The 12,342-nt window shown below is 42.8% G+C and overlaps 1 protein-coding gene and 1 long non-coding RNA gene across 2 annotated transcripts in view; one reads left to right on the forward strand and one right to left on the reverse strand.

Annotated features, from left to right (window-relative positions):
* Positions 1 to 547: 547 nt before the first annotated feature.
* LOC135511574 (uncharacterized) lies at positions 548 to 5,851 on the reverse strand. Its single transcript, XR_010451273.1, has 2 exons — positions 5,557 to 5,851; positions 548 to 1,693 (listed from the first exon to the last, which is right to left on the reverse strand). It is a non-coding gene; the product is annotated as an uncharacterized LOC135511574 (long non-coding RNA).
* A 139-nt stretch (positions 5,852 to 5,990) lies between these two features.
* Positions 5,991 to 12,342, forward strand: part of LOC135511930 (fatty acid synthase-like) — a 57,875-nt gene continuing 51,523 nt past the window's right edge. The window contains exon 1 of the mRNA XM_064933458.1: positions 5,991 to 6,310. The gene's annotated coding sequence lies outside the window, so the exon portion shown is untranslated. The remainder of the gene's footprint in view (positions 6,311 to 12,342) is intronic.

Consider the following 12,342-nt stretch of genomic DNA (forward strand, 5'->3'; position numbering starts at 1 on the left):
AGCTCAGCAGTAGACTGCCAAGAGTTTCCACATTATGCTGAGTAAATGTTGAAAAGAAGATACTATGGGGCTAGGGGAGGATGGGGCTAGGGGAGGATGGGGCTAGGGGGGGATGGGGCTAGGGGGGATGGGGTTGGAGAGGGTTGGGGGAGGCATGCAACACACAAGTATACCATCAGAGACATCAACTAATCTTTAGAAGCGTGGTTATAGATTAATCAAATCAAACTTTATTTGTCACATGCACCGACTACAACAAGTGTAGACCTTACCGTGTAATGCTTACAAGCCCTTAACCAACAGTGCAGTTCAAGAAGAGTTAAGAAAATATTTACCAAATAAACGAAAATAAAAAAAGAACAAGTAACACAATAACGAGCTATATACAGGGGGTACAGGTTAGAGGTCATTTGTACACGTACAGTGCCTTGTGAAAGTATTCGGCCCCCTTGAACTTTGCAACCTTTTGCCACATTTCAGGCTTCAAACATAAAGATATAAAACTGTATTTTTTTGTGAAGAATCAACAACAAGTGGGACACAATCATGAAGTGGAACGACATTTATTGGATATTTCAAACTTTTTTAACAAATCAAACACTGAAAAATTGGGCGTGCAAAATTATTCAGCCCCTTTACTTTCAGTGCAGCAAACTCTCTCCAGAAGTTCAGTGAGGATCTCTTTAGGATGTTTTTAACGTACAAAACAATTGGCGATTAAATCAAACATAACGAACTCACATCAATGAGCTTGGAAAAAAATGTCAGTTTTTCCAGAGCGCGCTCCTGTAAACGCGTGACACCCAAGTGTTTGGCCCACCAAGCAGTCAAAACTCGTGCCATTTTCTCCGTTGCACGTTTCACTGTAAGACGGGAGCGCACCGAAGAGACAGAAACTGTTCCCAGAGCCATAGCTGGTTGGGAAGGGTGGGGGCGATGACGTCAAAGTTGGGGGAATTTTCTAAGGAGGGAGACAGAGTTTGGAAGAATGGCTGCCCTGTGAGTTCTGCTTTACATACAGACATAATTCGAACGGTTTTAGAAGCTTTAGAGTGTTTTCTATTCAATAATAATTATTATATGCATATATTAGCAATTTTGAACAGTTTTTATTTTAGTTTACTTTGGGCACACCATTCATCCAAAAGGGGGCAGTATTTCCCATAGCCCTAACTTGGCTCTCCGGTACTGCTTGCCGTGCGGTAGCAGAGAAAACAGTCAATGACTTGGGTGATTGGAGTCTCTAACAATTTTATGGGCTTTTTCATTTGACACTGACTATTATATAGGTCCTGGATTGCAGGAAGCTTGGCCCCAGTGATGTGCTGGGCCATACGCAGTACCATACCAGGTGGTGACGCAACCGGTCATGATGCTCTCGATGGTGCAGCTGTAGAACTTTTTGAGGATGTTGGAACCCATGCCAAATCTTTTCAGTCTCCTGAGAGGGAAAAGGTTTTGTTGTGCCCTCTTCACAACTGTCTTGGTGTGTTTGGACCATGATAGATCACTGGTGATGTGGACACCAATGAACTTGAAACTCTCGACTCGCTCCACTACAGTCCCGTTGATGTTAATGGGGGCCTGTTCGGCCCGCCTTTTCCTGTAGTCCATGATCAGCTCCTTTTTCTTGCTCACATTGAGGGAGAGGTTGTTGTCCTGCCACCACACTGCCAGTTCTCTGACCTCCTCCCTAAAATCAAATCAAATCAAATTTATTTGTCACATACACATGGTTAGCAGATGTTAATGCGAGTGTAGCGAAATGCTTGTGCTTCTAGTTCCGATAATGCAGTAATAACCAACAAGTAATCTAACTAACAATTCCTAAACTACTGTTTATACACAGTGTAAGGGGATAAAGAATATGTACATAAGGATATATGAATGAGTGATGGTACAGAGCAGCATAGGCAAGATACAGTAGATGGTATCGAGTACAGTATATACATATGAGATGAGTATGTAAACAAAGTGGCATAGTTAAAGTGGCTAGTGATACATGTATTAAATAAGGATGCAGTCGATAGAGTACAGTATATAGGTATGCATATGAGATGAATAATGTAGGGTAAGTAACATTATATAAGGTAGCATTGTTTAAAGTGGCTAGTGATATATTTACATAATTTCCCATCAATTCCCATTATTAAAGTGGCTGAAGTTGAGTCAGTGTCAGTGTGTTGGCAGCAGCCACTCAATGTTAGTGGTGGCTGTTTAACAGTCTGATGGCCTTGAGATAGAAGCTGTTTTTCAGTCTCTCGGTCCCAGCTTTGATGCACCTGTACTGACCTCGCCTTCTGGATGATAGCGGGGTGAACAGGCAGTGGCTCGGGTGGTTGATGTCCTTGATGATCTTTATGGCCTTCCTGTAACATCGGGTGGTGTAGGTGTCCTGGAGGACAGGTAGTTTGCCCCCGGTGATGCATTGTGCAGACCTCACTACCCTCTGGAGAGCCTTACGGTTGAGGGCGGAGCAGTTGCCATACCAGGCGGTGATACAGCCCGCCAGGATGCTCTTGATTGTGCATCTGTAGAAGTTTGTGAGTGCTTTTGGTGACAAGCCGAATTTCTTCAGCCTCCTGAGGTTGAAGAGGCGCTGCTGCGCCTTCTTCACAATGCTGTCTGTGTGAGTGGACCAATTCAGTTTGTCTGTGATGTGTATGCCGAGGAACTTAAAACTTGCTACTCTCTCCACTACTGTTCCATCGATGTGGATAGGGGGGTGTTCCCTCTGCTGTTTCCTGAAGTCCACAATCATCTCCTTAGTTTTGTTGACGTTGAGTGTGAGGTTATTTTCTGACACCACACTCCGAGGGCCCTCACCTCCTCCCTGTAGGCCGTCTCGTCGTTGTTGGTAATCAAGCCTACCACTGTTGTGTCGTCCGCAAACTTGATGATTGATAGGCTGTCTCATCGTTGTCAGTAATCAGGCCTACCATTGTTGTGTTCTCAGCAAACTTAATGATGGCGTTGGAGTCGTGTTTGGCCACGCATTCATGGGTGAACAGGGAGTACAGGAGGGGACTAGGTACACACCCCTGAGGGGCCCCAGTGTTGAGGATCAGCATGGCAGGTGTGTTGTTGCCTACCTTTACCACCTGGGGGCATCCCAACAGGAAGTCCAGGATCCAGAGGGATGTGTTTTGTCCCAGGGTTCTTAGCTTATTGATGAGCTTCGTGGGCACTATGGCATTGAACGATGAGCTGTAGTCAATGAACAGCATTCTCACATATATGTTCCTTTTGTCCAGGTGGGAAAGGGCAGTGTGGACTGCGATTGAAATTGTGTCATCTATGGATCTGTTGGGGCGGTATGCGTTTTGGAGTGGGTCTAGGGTATTCGGGAGGATGCTGTGGATGTGAGCCATGACCAGCCTTTCCAAGCACTTCAAGGCTAACAGAGTTCAACACAATCGGTAACTGTTGGTATCTGTTACCAAATTATGCCTAGTAGTGCTTGATTGAATGAATACCAAAGTGGTAGGTAGAAATGACATGTAAATACCTAGTGATTTCTGTACTGTAAGCTAGAGTGCTAAAGTATTATCAGAGGCTGGTGCAGAAGGTAATGTCTTGGCAAGGCCACCAGGGGAGTGTTTCTAACAGCAGAACCAGTCTGTCACCCAGGTTAGGTACATACAGTTACTACCTGCTCACTGCTTAGACCAGGGGTCCACCTGGCCTTACACCTCAGGATGTAGAGGATTCATTGATGTTTATATTGTATTTCCTGTCCCAGATGCTCACATTGAAAAGCACTATTTTGTGTGCCTTTCATGTTTTTCTCCCATTATGACAAATCTAGTGTTTTGTGATCTTGTTGTACAGGTCCTGAACAGGCATTGATATCATAGCAAATCATGAAATAGTGATTATTTTTTCTTCCCAATAAAACAACGTTTTTACATTTTCTGAAATGTTTCCTTTATTGAGAAGGTGTGACACAACCAGAATTGATACAAATTTGACCTAAAAAGGTACCTTATGAAATATGAATATGTACATTAGGTGTGTTTTTCTAAATGTTGTCTTCAGGTTATCTTGGTTAGTATTTAAGTCAATAAATAAGTTTTAAAAAGACTAGTAAAGTTTTCCTCAACATCATGCCATCCTTCACATGCCATTTTCACCACTGAACTCAAGTAACCCCACCAGTCAGGCAGCGTTTCTGATTACATCCCCATCCTTGCTGCCCTGGCAACAAGCTCCTCCCCTCATTGTCATCACATCACCCTATCTCTTAGCAATACCCTCACACCCACACACCCCTGCTCTGTGATTGGTTCATTCATTTTCATTATAAAATATGACAACTAGCTATGGGTACATTCGTAAATTTTTACTCTGGAGTGCCAGAGGGATTTCGTAAATTCAGAGCGAACTCTCGGAGAGTTCAGAGAGCACACTGGCCGCTCTGGCTGAGGAGTAGGGTTGATCCGAGCAATCTGACCTCACAACAGCAGTCAAGCACCCAAGCTAACGTTGGCTAGCTTGCTAGCTACTTCCAGACACAAATTAAAGAACACCTCACTCTGACCATTACTCGCCCTAGCAGAGCTGATTAGGCTGTTTTAATTGTATCCTGAGCGTTGGTGCCTGTAACTGTGCTGCTGGCAACAATTAAATTACGCGTTTTATTGCCGACGTTTACTGACACCGGCCATATTCAACGGGTGTTGAGCGTTTCAGTTATTCTGCGATCTGGCACACCCAGACGAGTGTTTTGAAATCAGAGTAGATAGCCAGAGTGAATTTACAAACGCACCCTATGATCACAGCTGTCGGAATTTGGGTGTGTACTAACTACCACGTTTGTCAGCGCTAACTGTACATTCACCACAATAACCCGTTTCAGGTGTGATGTGGTTGCTCCACAAGTTCAACCTAAAGAATGTCAGTGGCCTACTGACTTTGTTAAAACTTCCAGTAACACTATAAGAAAACGTACATGAATAAGCATTAATAAACTATTTTATAACCTATAAAGTAAATACCTATCCAGTTATTCATTACAATTTACTCCTCATATTATAAGCATTACCATTCATGAACATTTGCATTTGACTGTATAAAGCATTATAAGCAATTATAAACATTTTATAATGGATTATTCATGAACGCCATTATAAATAGTTACCAAACCTCTTGTTAAGCAATACAAAAGCCGCTGAATACTTTGCTGCAATAAAAATAAATTATCCCTCTATACACGTGAAACAATGGGAATGCAATGTTTCAATGATTAAAAAGTGAAATGTTATATATATATATATATATATATATATATATATATATATATATATATATATATATATATATATATATATATATATGACTCCCTAAATTCGACCAGGTGATCGAACACATGCGTTGATATATACCTTTTACAATGTCAACCACAGGTGACCGACCATACAATTCTTACTAATGATATTAAACATAGTATTGGCCTAATCTGCGCTAGTAGATTTCCAAATACATTACATATACTGTAAAAAAAAAATACATTCGTTTATTAATTCATGATTAATAGTTTAGGGGAACAATATTTACCTGGTCTAGGCTAAATCCACCATTCTTTAATGGCATATCCATCTCCAATAAATTGCATTGCAAAAAAATCCTACACATTCTGAATAAAAAGGGGGAAAATCTAATTGATCAAGATAGTCAAATATGTGTTTCCCAAAGTCCATGGACTATTGCAACCGCATGTGTCCTCCTTTCTGCAAGATTTCGAAATTAGTTATTGTTCAATCAGAGTGAAATCTGAACACGGCTCAGGTAAGTGATGGTTCTACGCTTTGAATTTGAGTGATGAACTTGGCTTTGGGTTTGACCAATATAAAAGGGCGGGGGAAACTGAGCTAGGTTACTGGTGTACTCGGATGATCCATCCAGTGCTACCCGAATGAACTACAGTAACCTTGCCATCCTGTTTCTTCCGTTTTTTTTCTCCCGAATCCACAGCGGCGTTCAGCGAATCACCCCATCACTGGCTGAGACTGGGAGTCCTGCCTCTTTTCTCATTGGACTGAACAGCCCAGAGAAGCTGTCAGCCCATGTGGCGTGGCCGGGGAGAGCATGTCAGACATTTAAATGAAATAGAGAAAGGGATTCATAGAAGCGAGAGAAATTAGAAGGGCTTGGCAGGGAACGGAAGCAGAGACACACACTGACACAGGCAAGCGCACTCTCACCGACGGAAGATAAGGGATTTTCGAGGAACATTTTGCTAACCGTTTCCTCACTAACATTTCGCAATCCCTTTGGTGTTTTCTACTGATATTAAAACACCTAACTACAGGTAAGTTGTTCTGATATTGCGAGACTATCAATGCTTTACCGATGTTAGCTTGCTCTAGCTTCTTCATCAAGTTGGCGGATGAGATGCCCATGATGACCGGCATAGTATAAACATCAACGAACTCGGAACTGGATTTCACTTAGCTGGCTATTATCAGCCACACACTTCCTCGTTACAACGTTCATGCATTTTAGAGTTATAATAGCTAGCTGACTAATTCCCAGAAATAGCGACATTTTAGCGAGGGTAACTATCAAGTTAAAGCCAATATGACTCCAAGTGATGCGGCAACCTCTGCTAGGGCTAGGCTAGCAGTTGTCACTCTTGCTCAATAATAAAATATGTAGTCATCACTGCTTGGATGCCAAGTTAGCACGTTGTAATCAATTACTATTCACTGATGCCCTTGTTCTTCTGCTTGCTAGAGGGTTGTTTGCGTGTCTGGCCCTGGTCTACATTTGGTAGCAGCACAAGATACAGTAACAGGCTGCGTAGTTTACACTACAGGTCTTGTCTGAATATTTGTGGAGGAGCGCAAAGGCCCAGTGATTATCTAGGCCTACTGTACATAAAAGGGTAATTAATCATTCAAGAAATTGTCTTGTTTTTTTTCTCCAGCTGTGGTGCTGCCTTGGATGGTATTGAGTTGGATGCCTATTGCCTACCTTGTGAGAGCCTTTTTGCTGATACTAGCCTTTCTGATCCAATTTTGGTTAATTTTTTTTTTGCATGTTTGACATCTAATCTCGTGAGAGCTGAGCATGATACAGTTTTCTCAACCTCTTACTGTAATCACACAATGAGTCATATTGTAAAACTCAGTGTAGCTATCCTTGTCTCTGAACACAATCTGTTTCACTGTCAAGTTCCACCCCTGTCACCTCCTGAACTTGACTTAATAAGTCCCCAAGGGTCTAGTATGAATCTGAGATTTGTGCCTAAGCCATTGAAAAGAGATGGCCTAATCTAACTGCAGACTAATACAGAGCAATACACAGACCAATATCACAAATGGATACCAATGTTTGGTGAGCCTACCTATCCCAGTACCCTAGCTCTCTATACTCTCCCTGAGTGAAGGAGCTGGACTGGTGAGAGGCAAGAGAAGGCCCATTCTAAAGCCTAGGTGTGGAATTTACCATGTTTCAAGTGTGTGTCAAGCAACCTTTCCACATGTGACCTAGCTGGACAAATCACCAACAGAGCTCTGTCCTACCAGCCAATATGTTGGGTGTTTCTCAAGATGTTCATGTTCCATTACCTGGCATTTGCAGACCGATGACATGCAGTGCTCTTTAGCCCTCCCGTAGAGAGCGGTATTCTAGGCACGGGATGAAATGTCCTGGCTTTGAGAGATGTAGTCTATAACTAGTGGAATTAGTCATGTTGCTCTGTATTACCCTCCAGGTGTTTTTCAGGTGTTCTAATATATAACCTAAGTGACAAGTTGAGTCAAGTCGTGTACCTCTATTTTTATTTAACCTATTTAACTAGGGAAGTCAGTTAAGAACACATTCTTATTTACAAGGACGGCCTACCAAAAGGCAAAAGGCCTCCTGCGGGGACGGGGTCTGGGATTTAAAAAATTTAAATAACATGTATAAATATAGGACAAAACACACATCACGACAAGGGACAACATTACATAAAGAGAGACCTAAGACAACAACATGTTAGCAGCACAGAACATGGAACATTGGGCACAGACAACAGCACAAAGGGCAAGAAGGTAGAGACCACAATACATCATGCAAAGCAGCCTATTTGAGGCAGGTGAAACTATTACACAAGGTACATGGCCTAGATTGGAACACATTGTATTTTTGATAGATTGTCATCCATACAGATTCATTGTCATCCGTACAAGAACACGGATATTATTTTCCTGTACAGATGTTGGTCAGTAGCATGTCACTCCCTCATCAATTGAGTTATTAAATTAAACAACATGGCTGTGGAGGACTGAGTGAGACTGTGGCAGACAGAAAACGCGGGAGAGAGGGAAAAGAAGGGAGACCGAGACTGGGGGGAGAAAGAGACGGAAGCACCAAGGGACAGGGAGAGAGAGAGAAACACCCACAAGGGAAAGCGGTGTTATCTATGGCATGGTGCCACTGTAGTTGTCATTGTGTTGCTTCAGCTAGGCCTATATCCAACACATGTAATCAATCAAGGCCCTGCCTCAGTGATGTGATCCAGGTCAGGTAGATGATAATCCACCGTAATCCCTGTAAGATATTTACAAACCTGCTCCTACCCATCCCTCTGGGGGGAATGGTGATCAGGAGGAGGTGTTTATACTCTATTGTGACTGCTGTTTAGAGTGTAGACTATTATTAGTGAGAAGGTTGGTTCTCTGAACTAAATGAGAAAGACGTGTTCAACAGGCCTCTCTTCTTCAAGCTTCAAGCTCTTCAAGCAACCGTTCACCTACAGCTTCTTTGTTTAGCCTTGTCTCGTCCAATGGATCTTGATTTACCTATTTGTCTGTATATTGTGATAGACAGGTAATCGGCTAATACAGCAGTGGTCTTTACTGAGCTGTTAGCATGGAGCTAAGGGACACACACACACACACACAAAGCCTATACATCAGGGATCATCAACTAGATTCACTCGCAGGCCAATTTCTTTCTTGAGGGAATGGTTGGGGGGCTGGAACATAATTACAAATCATTTCGGCTTCTTACGGTCAATTTGCAGTTTACAAACAGATAATGTTTGACTAAAACAATAATTTCAAACCTTGCTTATATTTAGTATACGATTTGTGTCTCTGTTAGTGTAACGGATGTGAAACGGCTAGCTAGTCAGCGGTGGTGTGCGCTAAATAGTGTTTCAATCTGTGACGTCACTTGCTCTGAGACCTTGAAGTAGTGGTTCCCCTTGATCTGTAAGGGCCGTGGCTTTTGTGGAGCGATGGCTAACGATGCTTCGTGGGTGACTGTTGTTAATGTGTGCAGAGGGTCCCTGGTTCGCGCCCGGGTATGGGCGAGGGGACGGTCTAAAGTTATACTGTTATGCGTGGGAATAATTGGGAAATTATTTCCAAAAATTAAAATCACCTGGAGCTGGCTACCTGCTGTTTTTAGTCCTTTATGTCCAATAATAAAATTAACTTTTTTGGAGAACCCCATAGTAACAAAGGATTGGAAAAAAACATTCCATCTTTCACTCATCCTCTTCTAATTATCCCCTATTTTCTCTTGCTTTATCGCCTCTGTTTCGTTCTCTCTGAGGTGTGAGAGTAAGGGGACCCAGTGCCTTGGCAAGAGTTGAATAGGTTCCCATGCAATGCAGTTCTCAGACCTGTGTGTTGGAATGTGTGTCCATTTTGGCTGCTATTTGCCCTTTGAAAGCCAAGATTAGTATTTTAACCTGTCAACTATTTTCTAAAGAGACAAGCTCAGGCCTAGTTATTTTCATTTTAATCCTCCCAAACAAGTTATTTTTCAAATTTTATTTCACATTTTATTTTTTTACAGATAAATCAGTTAACTAATTCTTATTTACATTGACGACTGTCCAACAAATCATTAAACAACATATCTATAAACAACAATTACACTATACACACAACTTTCTATGGCAGAGTGACCAAATGATCCCTTATTGATGTCACTTAAATCCACTTCAATCAGTGTAGATGAGAGGTTGTTAACCCTTTTTTTAACCTTTATTTAAGAACAAATTCTTGTTTTCAATGACAGCCTAGGAACAGTGGGTTAACTGCCTTGTTCAGGGGCAGAACGGCAGATTTTTACCTTGTCAGCTCGGGGATTTGATCTTGCAACCATTCCAGTTACTAGTCCAACGCTCTAACCACTAGGCTACCTGCTGCCCCAAATGATCTGTTTTTAAGCCTTGAGACAATTGAGACGTGGATTGTGTATGTGTGTCATTCAGAGGGTGACTGGGCAAGACAAAATATTAAAGTGCCTTTGAACGGGGTATGGTAGTAGGTACCAGGAGCACCGTTATTTGCCAAGAACTGCAAGGCTGCTTGGTTTTTCTTATGCTCAACAGTTTCCTGTGCCCTAGGCTTCTAGCAGAATGTAGGCCTAGCCACACACATTTGAATGACAGCACCGCTTTGTACTGTCGGCCGTTTCCACGCCAGTTGGAGTGGAAAATACCTTTAGTCATGTAGTGTATGTGGACACCTGCCCGTTGAACATCTCATTTCAAAATCCTGGGCATTAATACGGAGTTGTCCCCCCCCAATCCACTAATTTGAAAGGGTGTCCACATACCTTTGTGTGTGAGATTGAGATATATATATATCTCAATCTCAATCTCAAACTCAGCAAAAAAAGAAACGTCCTCTCACTGTCAACTGCATTTATTTTCAGCAAACTTAACATGTTTAAATATTTGTATGAACATAACAAGGTTCAACAACTGAGACAAACTGAACAGGTTCCACAGACATGTATGTCCTGTAGGAAATCACTCACAGAACAAGCAGTATGGCTGGTGGCATTGTCATGCTGGAGGGTCATGTCAGGATGAGCCTGCAGGAAGGGTACTACATGAGGGAGGAGGATGTCTTCCCTGTAACGCACTACATTGAGATTGCCTGCAATGACAACAAGCTCATTCCGATGATGCTGTGACACACCGCCCCAGACCATGACGGAACCCCCACCTCCAAATCGATCTTGCTCCAGAGCACAGGCCTCGGTGTAACGCTCATTCCTTTGACGATAAACGTGAATCCGACCATCACCCCTGGTGAGACAAAACCGCGACTCGTCAGTGAAGAGCACTTTTTGCCAGTCCTGTCTGGTCCAGCAACGGTGGGTTTGTGCCCATAGGCGGCTTTGTTGTCGGTGATGTCTGGTGAGGACCTGCCTTACAACAGGCTAACAAACCCTCAGTCCAGCCTCTCTCAGCCTATTGTGGACAGTCTGAGCACTGATGGAGGGATTGTGCGTTCCTGGTGTTACCCAGGCAGTTGTTGTTGCCTTCCTGTACCTGTCCTGCAGGTGTCATGTTCGGATGTACTGATCCTGTGCAGGTGTTGTTACACGTGGTCTGCCACTGCGAGGACGATCAGCTGTCCGTCCTGTCTCCCTGTAACACTGTCTTAGGCGTCTCACAGTACGGACATGGCAATTTATTGCCCTGGCCACATTTTTTTATTTCACCTTTATTTAACCAGGTAGGCAAGTTGAGAACAAGTTCTCATTTACAATTGCAACCTGGCCAAGATAAAGCAAAGCAGTTCGACACATACAACGACACAGAGTTACACATGGAGTAAAACAAACATACAGTCAATAATACAGTATAAACAAGTCTATATACGATGTGAGCAAATGAGGTGAGATAAGGGAGGTAAAGGCTAAAAAAGGCCATGGTGGCAAAGTAAATACAATATAGCAAGTAAAACACTGGAATGGTAGATTTGCAATGGAAGAATGTGCAAAGTAGAAATAAAAATAATGGGGTGCAAAGGAGCTAAATAAATTAATTAATTAAATACAGTAGGGAAAGAGGTAGTTGTTTGGGCTAAATTATAGGTGGGCTATGTACAGGTGCAGTAATCTGTGAGCTGCTCTGACAGTTGGTGCTTAAAGCTAGTGAGGGAGATAAGTGTTTCCAGTTTCAGTGCTTTTTGTAGTTCGTTCCAGTCATTGGCAGCAGAGAACTGGAAGGAGAGGCGGCCAAAGAAAGAATTGGTTTTGGGGGTGACGAGAGAGATACACCTGCTGGAGTGTGTGCTACAGGTGGGAGATGCCATGGTGACCAGCGAGCTGAGATATGGGGGGACTTTACCTAGCAGGGTCTTGAAGATGACATGGAGCCAGTGGGTTTGGCGACGAGTATGAAGCGAGGGCCAGCCAACGAGAGCGTACAGGTCGCAATGGTGGGTAGTATATGGGGCTTTGGTGACAAAACGGATTGCACTGTGATAGACTGCATCCAATTTGTTGAGTAGGGTATTGGAGGCTATTTTGTAAATGACATCGCCAAAGTCGAGGATTGGTAGGATGGTCAATTTTACAAGGGTATGTTTGGCAGCATGA

This window comes from Oncorhynchus masou, chromosome 24 (genome assembly GCF_036934945.1).
Source record: "Oncorhynchus masou masou isolate Uvic2021 chromosome 24, UVic_Omas_1.1, whole genome shotgun sequence".
In the NCBI taxonomy this organism is placed as follows: Eukaryota; Metazoa; Chordata; class Actinopteri; order Salmoniformes; family Salmonidae; genus Oncorhynchus; species Oncorhynchus masou.